The following is a 13,413-nucleotide window of genomic DNA, read 5'->3' as shown; positions in this document are numbered from 1 at the left end:
CTACTGGAGCATTTATTAAGTAAAAGCAGTTCTGGATTTTCAGCAAATTTACTTTTGGTGTTTCACATATAAGGTGTTAGTCGCTCAGTCATGTCCGACTCTTTGCGACCCCATGGACTGTATATAGTCGGTTAGACTCCACTGTCCCTGCGATTCTCCAGGCAAGAATACTGGTGTGGTTTGCCATTTCCTTCTCCAGGGGATCTTCGCATTTAAAGCACCCAATCAATTACACCCACTTAACTGCAGACAGAGGGCACGCTAATGAATTTGTCACCTGTTTTTTTTTCAGATGCAGCATATAAAGAAGCCCCAAATCCCTACCTCAGGGGAGCCCTATAGCCTTTTCTGAGAACATCTTTAACTCTAGGCCAGAATCCATTCAGGCTAGTTCTTCCTAGAGTCCTTGAGGTTACAGATAAGGAAAGAAGCAAGACTAAAAGATTAAGCTGAACAAAGGGAAGGAAAAGAAATACACACAAAGGATTATTTAAGTGTAAAGCAATCATCCCATCCCCCTTTTCTCCCTCAAGTGTATGCATACATGCTAAGTATCCAACTCTTTGCGACCCTATTGACTGTAGACTGTGCCAGGCTCCTCCGTCCACGGGATTCTCCAGGCAAGAATACTGGAGTGGGTAGCCATGCCCTCCTCCAGAGGATCTCCCCAATCCAGGGATCAAACTTGCATCTTTTATATCTCCCACACTGGCAGGCGGGTTCTTTAACACTAGCACCACCTGATAAATGTTCAAATACTTCACCTCAATCCAAATATTTTTGGAGTCATTTTAAAACTAGCTTTAGGTTACAATGTTTAATGTGTCATTTTATAGAGACACTTCTGTAAAAACTCTTAAAACACAATTGACAAAATCACCAGCATGCTAGTGGCAAAGTATACCCATATTTACATCTATAAAATTTTGTCATTAAGAAAGAAACCAGGAAAATAGAAAATAGGGCAAATGAAAACAGTAAATACACAAAAGGGGAAATTTAAATGGCCAATAAACATATGAGAATGTTCACCGTCACAAATCACATGAAATACAAAATTAACATTATAATGAAATATGGGGCGGGGGGAGGAATTCTTAGTACTGAATGGAGACAACAATACAGAGCTCTGCTAACAGCTACTAACCACTGATGACTAGGAAGAATCTGAAGTGTGGCTAACCCAAATTGAGACTTGCTGTTAAATATAAAATACATGCCACATTTTGATGATTTAATAGAAAACAGACTGCAAAAATCTCACTAATTTTATTGTTTATATACCGAAATGGTATTTTTTATATAATGATTAAATAAAATGCATCACTAAAATTGACTTCACCTTTTTTGTTAATGACTAGAAAATTTTAAGTCACATGTATGACCAACATTATATTTATATAAGACAGCACTGATATTGACATGAAGTGAAGTGAAAGTCACTCAGTCATGTCCGACTCTTTGTGACCCCATGGACTATACAGTCCATGGAATTCTCCAGGCCAGAATACTGGAGTGGATAGCATTTCCCTTCTCCAGGGGATCTTCCCAACCCAGGGATCGAACCCAGGTCTCCTGCGTTACAGGGAGATTCTTTACCAGCTGAGCCACCAGGGAGGCCCTAGAGTAACAGAAACAAAAGTTCTCTACGCCACTGGCCAGAGGATAAATTGGTACAGCCACTTTGGAGAGAATTCTGGAAATATCTAGGTAGGTTATAAGATAAGAATAACCTACAATTTAGCAATTATACTTCTTGTGTTCTAGAGAAATTGTAACACATATATAAAAAGATGTAATTTATGTTTCGGCACAATTGTATATATATGCAAAGTAATCCCAAATGTTCATCCAAAGACATTAGACAAATGTGTTATAATCACACAATGGGATACAATGCAACACTATTAAAAAGAGGAATAGATCAACAAGGAAGAACTCTGCAGAAATGTTAAGATAAAAAAGGTTAACTGTATAAAAAGACATTCCATATATAATTATGTACAGAAACTACAAAATCTCTTAAGACAGGTCTATATGTTACACTCAGATACATATATATACATGGAGATTGTATATGCAACAGAAGGCACAACATTCAAGACAGTGGGAAAAAAAGGATGGTATCCAGGAAGACTATAGAACGGCTTCAACTGTATCAGTAATGTTCTACATCCTAAACTAAAGCTGCACAGTGGGTACTTTGGGGTTCTTTATTCTTTTTATGTCTGAAATATTCGTTTTTTAACATATGATTTTATATACTATGTATTTATGCTTTGGGGGGACATAAGCAAAAACTTCACAATTTCAACCACATGAAAAGCAATTATACCTTGAATAATACATCAGGACGCAGGAGAGGCAACATATAAACACCGGTTTTATACCACTACTAACAACATGATGAGAAAAAGGAGAATACAAACCGGAGGGGTCAGCAAGCTTATTCTATAAAGCACCAAACAGTAAATATCTGTAGCTCTGCAGGGCCATATGGTTTGTGTCACAGCTACTTAACTCTGCCACTGTAGTGGAAAAGTAGTGAAACAGTATGTAAACAAATGAGCATGGCTGTGTTCCAATAAAACTTTATTTATGGAATCAGGCAGCAGACCAAATTTGGCCAGTAAGTTATGGTTTGGTAATGCCTGTCCAGATCTATCTTTTAAAAAGATATCAATAAACCCATTAAGTAAAAGTCTGAAGGAGAAAGATTTCTACAGTAACAAAATATGCCATGAATTACCTGGTAATCTCAAAAGAGAAAATGTTTCTTGTCCAGGGAGACATTGAACAATCACCACCTTAACCCAGCCATCAAACTCAGCACCGCTAATAGTGCAACCAATCATTCTGTAATACCTCCTGATGTGACATAACACGAAGCAGCATCACCTATGAAGTATCATGGCCAAATGTTTAAACTGAATTTAGCACAGTCTTCAGTGAAGTTTTAAACAATTTTCAAAGAACCGATCAGAGAAATTCTGAATACAGGACATTTTACAAAATAATTGATCTCTTCAGAAACTCGTTTTTTAAAACTAGTGCTTAAATTTAAAAGAGAATTGAGATACAACAGCAAATGCAATGTAATGCAAGATCCTTCACTAAACCTTGGTACAGAGAGGAAAAAAACCTATAGAAGACATTTTGATTGAGAATTACATGACTTCTAGGAATTAGATAACTATACTATGCATGATATAAGTATTTTAAGTAGAAAGGAAATGTCATTTTTGGGAGATTCATACTTAAGTATTTAGGGGTGAAATGACATGATGTTTCTAATACATTTTCAAATGGTTCAGCAAGATTATGGATGAAGCAAATATGGCAAAAATATAAAATACCATTGAATTTAGGTGGTGGTATACGGGGGCTTCCCTGGTGACTCAGACAGTAAAGAAACCACCTGCAGTGCGGGAGACCTGGGTTTGATCCCTGGGTTGGGAAGATCCCCTAGAAAAGGGAATGGCTACCCACTCCAGTATTTCTGCCTGGAGAATTCCATGGACAGAGGAGCCTGGCAGGTTACTGTTCCATGGGGTCCAAGAGTCGGACACGACTGACAACTTTCACTTTCACATGGGAACTCAGTGTACTGTTACAATATTCCATAGGATTAAAAATTTTCATAATACAAAGGCCAAAATGCAATGGGATTATATATTTATTAAATTTTTTCATCAATCTCCTCCATAAATATTAGTCTTAAGTTTCAGTAAAAGTTCTTAAGGTCGTAAACTTTCCTAAAGTTCACAGCCCTCGCGCTTTTCCTTTTAAGCATCTGATTTCTAAAAGTGAGAACAACCAAATTACAAGGTAAGACAATCTAATTATACTGCCATTTGATTTTTTATACATTTTATAAGGATTCTTAATATATAAAATATGCCTCAGTTCACTTCAGTCGCTCAGTCGTGTCCGACTCTTTGTGACCCCATGGACTGCAGCATGCCAGGCCTCCCTGGCCATCACCAACTCCTGGAGTTTACTCAAACTCATGTCCATTGAGTCGGTGATGCCATCCAACCATCTCATCCTCTGCCGTCCCCTTCTCCTCCCGCCTTCAATCTTTCCCAGCGTGAGGGTCTTTTCCAGTGAGTCAACTTCTTCGCATCAAGTGGCCAAAGCATTGGAGCTTCAGCTTCAGCATCAGTCCTTCCAGTGAAATACACTTACAGTTCCTTTACAGCATCTTTACTCTTCACCATGTATGACAATTCACACACACGATTACTCCCTTCCTCATCCTACACATGGCAGACTGATAATCTTTGTCCCCCAAAGTAGCTAAGCTAGCAGACACTATTTATGTACTAAATAAAACTAAACAGCAGGAATCTGTGTTCATACCTTTAACACAATAAGCATCAAGTTCTTGAGAAGGAATGCAAACCTTCCTTCCCTCTTATTACTCTCTATTCTCCTCCCCCTAAAAGATATTGTTTTTTAATGGGAAAATGTATTCAACAAATGTTTATATAACAGAGATAAATGGATAAATCTCCACACAAAACATAGTTGTTATCCTTATGTAGCTTACACTTTGGAAGAAAATGACAATCTTAAAACCGAGCTCTAAATTTAAGAATCAGAAGGACCTCAAGACATCATATGGTTCAGCTCTCTGCCTTAACTCAAAAACATTACATTACAGATTAAGGCCACTAAATCCAAGAAAGAATATATAACTCACAAAGACACAGAATCATTAAAAGGTTCAGTGGTAATCTCAAACAGGGCCTTCTGCCTTCTGATGTACCAGTATCATTTAGAAGCTGTAGTAACAGCAGTTATAGCAATAAGAGAAAGCACTCAAATTATAACATTCCAAGGCTCCAAGGTAACGACTTCACATGGAATAGTCCAGCTCAACAATTTTATGAAATAGCCTCACTGTACAAAAGAGGAAACTGAGGCTTAGAAACATTAAGTAATTGCTTTAAGTTATCCAATCTATAGAATGGGGGAAGAGGGACTCAGATATAAGCATTCTGACTTTATAGAGTCTATGCTTCCTATCACCTTCCTTCCTTTGGAAAAGTTTCCAAGAAACATAAGCCCTAGTAATACAAAGGTTTCTTACACTTTATACACACCTACAAACATACACAAGTTAACAGTGTCAAGTATCTGACAGCATCACCTACAAGCACAGAGTAGCAAAAACGCTAAATCTTTTGCATCTAAATCTTTTGAAAAGATGCTTCACACACATTTGTGAAAGTCATTCTCATCTAGCTCTGTGGATGTAGACCAGTTTTCATTCTTAAGTGACGTAAGAATTTTACCATTACCAAAGGCATTACTCTCAAATAACAGAGCTAAGGCCTAAAAGCACTCTTAACTGCATCACTGTTTGGTCAGCACCTCTGCTGCTGCTGCTAAGTCGCTTCAGTCATGTCTGACTCTGTGCGACCCCATAGACGGCAGCCCACCAGGCTCCCCCATCCCTGGGATTCTCCAGGCAAGAACACTGGAGTGGGTTGCCATTTCCTTCTCCAATGCATGAAAGTGAAAAGTGAAAGTGAAGTCGCTTAGTCGTATCCGACTCTTCGTGAGACTTTCAAATACAGTCCTGAAGCTACTGCTTATCCAGCATCTCCCAAACTTTGTTAGCCAAATATTACAAACCAACTAACCATCACACTTATTTTTACCTTGTTAGATAGTTTTCAGTCCCCTCAAATCTCAGGATCAATGTTATTCTAGCCAGCTCTCTATCGTTAACTATGCATCTCTACTCCTTTATATTCAGTACCTTATACCTGACTCCATTATAGCCATGTAATTAATGTATATCCAAACAAAAACAGAAGACCTACTTACATGAATTCCACTCTATAGGATGGTCATAAACTCTGAAAACATAGGTATTATGTTAACATATTCTATAACATCAATAAACCATTCATCGTGTATGGTTTTTTATTGTTGTTGTTGTTTCCAGATTTGGTGGCCACCCTGTACTTAAAAAAAAGCAAGTAAGCAAAGACAGAGGCAGAAAGAGCAACATAAATCAAAAGCCCAACAGCAACTAAACTGAACTAAAATACAAACCTATCACTGAGAAAAAGACTCAAGATGTTAAGAGTAATAACATCCTAAATCATCACTAATCCTTAGAAGCCTCTACTTCCCTTACAAACTAGAGTCAGATTTTAGAAAACAAAAACAAAATGAAAGTATAACTGAATCTATGATGTCTTAAGCTGAAAGTTACTATTTCACTTTCACATTCTGATTCAAAACACTCCAAAACAGTTGAATAGAAAGAAGCTAAACTCAACTTCCTTGTATTTAGGACCTAGAATCACCAACAGTTTACAAAAGATAACTTTAGAAATCAAGTAAGGTTATTTTTGCTTCATTTTTCAGTCTAAAATATACGCACTCAAAGATGTCCAGATTTTGAACAGCTTAATGAACCTTGTCTGAATTACAGTCTTAAATTTAATACATTCAAAAGTTCAAGTTCTGCACATTGGAGTTTTGATAAAAGTGATAAATACAGTTACAAAATTACATTAAAAGTGAAACCAGTACTCTGAAGGCTTATTCGGGTGTTATAAAGGGAGTCTCTTAGGTCATGAATGAGAACTAGTGTTCATTTTCATATTGGAGCACTGAAATAAACAGAGGTTGATTTGCTTTAAAATAAAAAAATCAATCTCAATTCACTGCAGCAAGCAACATCACATGAGACTCTGACGGAATGACTCATAAATGAAAGCAAAAAACGATTATGCATTAAAACACAAACATCAAAGATCTCTCATGCTTATCTTTAAAAGTGTGCAATGTTTTGTGTAAACTCAAGAAGAGACTTCTTTACCAAACTGGATCGTCACTAAAAAAAGCTATAAACAGAAAGTAGAAAACTAAGCACCTGCTTTGTCTCCTAAGTACAACAGGACATCGTCATGCAGAAACCTACAAGGCAGGAAAACAAAGGCACAGCTTCAAGTAACACATAAACAGCTATGGAATTAAGGGATGCAGTTCGGTATATAGGGCAACTGGAGGACAATTAACGAAGAGATGGACTGACTCCATCAGCTAACCTCAACAGAACTGTCAACTAACCGGAGACAGATTAGCGGTCACAAATCAGCGACAGTATTTCAGACACCACTGGCCAACCAATAATCTTTCAACTATGTTCACAAAAGAAAAGGAAAAGGGTCTTTTCCAACACAAATAACATATATTTTATAGGAACATCCCAAGTTACTTAAACCAGACTTGTTAAAAGCCCTCTTTATCCTTCTCCCACTGTTTCATCTTTTCTCCCATTCTCCTGTTCAAGAACTCCTCTATCCAAGATTGGACAGTAAATGGTGTCTTCTCCAGCTTCCCACATGCCTAATGTAGGAATCTCTTTTTTTTTTTAATCTTTGGCTCACATTTTAATCTTAGGTACAACACTATTTCCCCCTTCCTACTTCCTCTTTTCATATTCCAGTTTTCGTCCAGTTATAGAAAACCTCCTCTTCCTTCTCTCTTGTTAAAAATAGTAAAGCTCTAATCACAGCTTCTAAGCAAAGTGTAGAAAACATCACACATGACAAATCCCACTCATAATTCAAGTCACCCATGAAGGGAGCACAGTTGTAAACTAAGGAAGAGTTTGTTATCAGAACATAAGATCTCTGTGGGCAAGGGTTTTGTCTATTTTGTTGGGCCTCTTGCCTGCAAAGTAGAAAATGGCAACCCACTCCAGTATTCTTGCCTGGAAAACTCCAGGGACTGAGCAGTCTGGCAGGCTGCAGACCACGGGGTCGCACAGAGTCAGACAGCACTGAGCACACACATAAGAGCAGGGCAGCCGACAGACTAAATATTATTAAGTTCTACCAATTTTTTTACTTCTCACTGGGTTGGTAACCTAAAGTAAGCAAAAGTAACAGGAAGCTCCTCATATCTAAATTTTATCTCCCTTACATTCTATCTTTTTAGAGTCGCTTTGAATTTATTTCCTCTTTGTAAGAGACTAAGAAGGGCCACCTGTGTTCAACAGATAACACCAGTTCGTTAACTCAAGTATTGTTTTAATCTGAAGAAGGAAAAACTCTTTGCCAAGACAAGTTTAAGCACCTATGAGTTATATGAACACTCTTAGATTTTCCTACTTATAAGAATATCTATTAACCATCCCTTTTCAAGGTTAGGAGTACACTTATACATACCTACATCAAGAAAATGCCATTATACTTAAGAATCAGTCACATTACTCTCAAGCTTTCAAAAGTGCTTTGAAATCCTTCAGAACTTCACAAATTTATCAAACCTACTTCTCAGGTATGTACTACTTATCAAACAAAATCTATACACCTGGCTTTTTTCTTATATAACAAACCCAATTATACCTAATGACATAACCACATTTGACAAGTTTTCCATGAAAAGGTTTTTCATACAAATGCACTTTTCATTTACCACCTATTTTTGAAGTGAAGGTCCTTCTACAGAGATTAAAAACAGAGCCAGACAGACACAGGTCTGACCCTTCCTAAATGACTACTGGTGATCGGTCCCATCTCTCAAAGTGAGACAAGTTCCTTAATATTAAATAGAAGTTTCCAATGTTTCTCTCTCCTCTATCCCTCAGACCATGTTTTAATAGATCTTTTGTTCAAAAGGATGCAAAGCACATATTCCAACTAGTGTTATGTCTCTAAACTTTAAGATCTTTAATTTTCAAGAAATCAATTTAAAGCCAATAAACAATCTTGATAATTCAACATACTCCAAAAGAAAACTCTGAATTCATTTTCACATAAGTTTACCATTACACTTATTAAGTCATAAAAGCTTTAAATCAGCAAACTATGCTTTAAATGTTACAAACCAATTAAATGTTTAATTATAAGAAGTTAAACTCTACACTTGACTGTTAAACTACTGGGTTCCAAAGTTAAATAAGTTATTATGAAGTGCACATCTGTTACGGTATAGAAGGTGTGGTCAGAAGCTAGCTACAGAAAAAGAAAAAAACTTGAGAAACTCTGTATCATGACTTAACCAGAATTCAGAGCAAAATGTTTATGTCTGTTATTATTAAGGGTACAAATAAAACACTCTGAAAACTTGGGGAAAAAAAGGTATAAGCAACCATATGTACTTGTTTCCTAGGTTGCTAGTTGATATTAAAAACTAAATCTCAAAATCATCATAAAGTCTGATAAATGAAACTACAGTAGACAGACTACACTTTTGAAAGTTTTGTTAACTGTAGCAAGAATTCAGTGAAGACTTATTTTTATAACTGATTCGACTACTTGATCAAATCATTCTAAACGGTGGTGGTTTGGGGACAAACCAGAGAAAACGCTGAAAAGTGTAACTCAAATATACACAAGGAGGTTAAATCACCTTAGAAATAGTTCACTTGAAAAAAAGATTTCAAAATGGCTAATCAGAGATATTAGCATACTTAAATTAGTTTAAAACACTGAAAGTTATTTTATTTTAAATCAATGTTTTGATGTAAAGAAGAATCATCACCTAAAACAGGAATAAAATGAAATGGATATTGACCTCCATGTATCTTTTTCTTCACCTATACTTGTGAGGTCAGCTGCTAGAAGCTGATGACAAGCTCTATCATTCTATAAATTTTATGATAATCAAAGCAAAAAGTATAAAAATCAATACTTCCCAATCTACAATATTTTCCTTGACTGTTAAGTTTGAGTACAGGACAGCAAGATGGACGGCAATCTAGATTACACTTCTGGGGTTTTCTCAATTTCCAGGAATCTTATCTCAAATCCCCAATTAATCAATCCTCCTAATTCACAATTCTGATAGAATATATGATACATTCTAAAATAAAACTTTAAAGTTGCTAAAATAAATTCAGTATTTAGTTTCAATCCAAATTCTGAAATTAGCTCACTAAGGAAAAATTTTAAAAATCAGTTAGTGTGAAAAAAATCATTGAAAATCCATATTCCCCCAAATCCTTACTGCTCCCTGTTATTTTAACGAAGTATTACTTGAAAATTTTGTAATTTGAAAAACTTATAACTCTTAGAACTCTGAAACTGTCAGTTTTTTGTCAACTGATTTCTACTTAAATCAGTGAACTGTGAAAGTCATATTTCACAAAAAAGTAAAATACTATGAGTTTTATTTTAATAAATTAATTTTATTCATGCTATTAATATCTTATGAAGGACTACTGTAGAGTTAGGATCATACTATTTTATTACTTTCTACGCTAGATGTCAAAAAATATTTCTAAATAATTACACATAGTATACAAATATTCATATAACGTAGACAAAATGTGTAACACCAATGAGTGTGTGTGTCTGTGTGAGGGGGAACATTCAATCCCAGTATCATGTGTAGTAAATGTTTACCAATCCACCTACAAGGACATGTGTGCAAATTCTTCCATTACAGGCTCAGCCAATTTTTAATGAAACACTATGATTGCTAAACAATCCAATGGCAAATTCTACTCTTCCACAAATGCCAAGCTAGAGTCTATCCACACAAGATTTTAATTCAAAGGACTCCATAAAAAAATTATGTAAGAAAATATACTGTCAATGAGCCACTTTTTCTGACCTTGTCAAATTGTGAAGGAGGTGTTCTTATTTTAGATACTATCCCACTTCTTCTAATGATGTATTCTTAGGGGATTTGATAATTACATGTGAATTACTAACATTAAATAGTATTTACTGACCTAGCAGACAAACTGAAAAGGCTTTCACTTATTCCTCAAGTCTTTACAGAAAATCAGACACCCAGTATAAGAAAACAGGTGTTTAAAGCTCTGTTGGTCACATCTAAGAGAAGAATCACAACATAAACAAATCTAAAGGATAATGTCCAAGAAACTGGGGAAAACTTAATGGTTATGAAAGATATAATAAAAATACTATTCCATATTGACAATGAAACATAAAGAAACACTGCAGAAACTGTGGTAAGACTTTATGAGAGCAAAAATAAATGATGAGAAAACACAAACGACCATTAAAAAAAAAACAAAGAAGCCACTGAGAGAAAGCGGCACAGTAAATCAGGATTATCCCTGAAAATCTGTTGACTAACAAAATCTGTTCAAATACTAAATAAAAGTGCTATTGAAACCATTGTCTGTTCAAGAAGCCTACAAAATTATTCCTTTAATAAATTACCACTATTCAATAGTGTAATTTTAGCTATATTTTTTAAAAGGCTGTACACTTGGAAAAGACTACTATAATAATAATTAGAATAACCTGCCTCACTATTTATTTAGAAATGCACTATTTAAAAGTAGGCCAACAATAGTGACTTTGCTATTGCACAACAGAAAAAGTAAATGAAATAATGTCTATTAGCATTCAGTGTTGGTGGCATACTTTTCCATCCACTGGAACATACTGGCTTGCACTATCTACCCTGAACAATTTACCACTTCTGCATCCACGCAGTAGCGCAAATAAAATGAGTTCCTGTGTTAATCCCGCAATAAACCTCGGTAATTCTCACATCACAGGAGTTGTAAACGATTGTTAACCGAAAAAGAATGTTTCTCCTAAAATAGCTACATAACACTGAGACTACTCAAATTCCTAAATAATCCTTTTTACAAGACTCCCGCCAACTTTATTTTGATACATTAAACATGTGAAGCCTGTTTTAAAAGGTAGTTAGCAGTGCCTTCATCAAAACAGCTTCCTCGTTGTTGTTATGTCTTCTTTCTACAGTTTCCAAGTTGTTTTTAAGCCAACTTGAATACTGATGAATGTTGGTCGCTATTAAACGCTTAAAATGGGCAGATGTTCTAGAGCTAGTCAATCTGACATTGGAGGTCATGCAACTTGAAAAATGAAATAACTCTTACAACACTCAGTGAGCTCTTCATTTTTAAAATAACTTCAGGGCTATTTCCACACTCTGCATTTAATAACACAATTTTTTTAAACGGACAGGCTCAGTTAATTAAAAAACTGATCTGCCGCTTAAAACTGGTGAGTCTATTCTTAATGGGCCTCTGGTGGATTTGGAATACTGACGATAGCAGCTTCACTGTAAAAAGAGACATCCGAAAAGGACTGCTCGGAAGGGCAGGGAAGGAAACCCGGAGTCGGCTGAGAAGAGAAAGAGAAACGATTTAAAGTCACTAAGGAAAAAGAAGGTGATGAGACGCAGAGATAGAAGAGCGAGAAAGAAGATTTAACAAGGAAGTGAAGTGGAGCGCAGAGGGCAGAAGCTAATAAGGAAACAAATGGGAAAAGGTAGTGTTTTCATATAGGCATGCACCAGGACGGAACGAGTTAAGGCCTGGAGTAGCCCCAGTGCTTTCAGATGATAGAGACGCTCGCAGAGAACAGGAACAAGCAGTTTACTTTCAGACGTTGAAGCAAACTAAAATTCCCGGCCCCGAGCCTCTCCCAACCTCGGCCGAGAGCGGAGGCGGCGGCTGGGGAAGGGGCCTAGCCAGGAGCCAGGCCCGGAGTACCTCTCCTCCGGGCTCCGCGGCCCAAGAAAAGAGGCGAGGATTAGGAGGGCAGAGATCCCAGCCAAGGCTCGGCGGGACCCCGAAAACGGTACGGGAACTCCGGGGTGCCCGCGAGCCGCTTCCCCTTCGGCGGGTCGCCCAGCGGCCTTACCTGGGGCGAGGGAGGGAGGCGAGGTCTAGGGCGTCCGCTCGCGACCGCCGCAGAGCCCCCCTGCTGCACTCAGCCCAGGCTTCCAACGGAGGCACGACCCTGCCTTGGCCGCCGCTTCCCGCTCGGGGTCTCGGCCACCGCCTCCGCCGCCTCCGGGGCTGTTTACACCCTCGGGCCCCGCACGCCGCCGCCGCCGCCGCTGCCGCCTTCTTTCCACCCTAGCGCCGCTGCCGATTCGGCCGCCGCCACCTCCTCCGCCGCAGCCTCGTCTCTCTGGAGCATCTTCCAGCCACCAAACCCTGAGAAACAGAGACTCCAGCCGCGCCGGCAGGAAACTCCCCCGCAACTGCTAGGGGGACGAGGCGGTCAGAGCACCGGCGGCTTTTCCGCCATTGAGCAGCAGCCGCTCCGCTCCTTCTGCAACCCCCTCCCCGCACCCTGTCCTTCCCCGCCCCTCGGAGAGCCCCGCCCCCATTCCCACCCATTGGGACGCCACGAGGCCTCTCACTGAAGCCGGTTGGTTGGCCGGCCCCTCAATCACCGCCCTCCCAGTCCGGCAGCCCCAGTAGCTCCGTCCTTAGTTTTCCCCGCCCACAAGGCCCCGCCCTTGGGTTCTTAGTTTCCCATTGGACACAAGTGACCATTTTCAATTGGCAAGGTCAGCTATCCATCAAACACCGCCCACTGAGTGAGACCCAACCCTTCATTACCCTTTACTTCATTCAGTCCCGCCTCTGCTATGCCGCCCAGATATCAGGGACCAACCCACCCTAACAGCCATAAG

The 13,413-nt window shown here is 38.4% G+C and overlaps 1 protein-coding gene across 3 annotated transcripts in view; it reads right to left on the bottom strand.

The window, feature by feature from the left end:
• Positions 1–13,080, bottom strand: part of PPM1B (protein phosphatase, Mg2+/Mn2+ dependent 1B) — an 84,539-nt gene extending 71,459 nt beyond the window's left edge. The window contains exon 1 of one of the 3 annotated variants that reach the window (XM_040224718.1): positions 12,630–13,080. The gene's annotated coding sequence lies outside the window, so the exon portion shown is untranslated. The remainder of the gene's footprint in view (positions 1–12,629) is intronic. The other 2 variants (XM_040224719.1, XM_040224720.1) reach the window with 2 other exon arrangements.
• Between the last annotated feature and the right edge of the window lie 333 nt (positions 13,081–13,413).

Source organism: Oryx dammah, unplaced genomic scaffold, assembly GCF_014754425.2.
Source record: "Oryx dammah isolate SB20612 unplaced genomic scaffold, SCBI_Odam_1.1 HiC_scaffold_25, whole genome shotgun sequence".
NCBI lineage: Eukaryota > Metazoa > Chordata > Mammalia > Artiodactyla > Bovidae > Oryx > Oryx dammah.
This window is presented reverse-complemented; position numbering and strand designations above follow the sequence as displayed.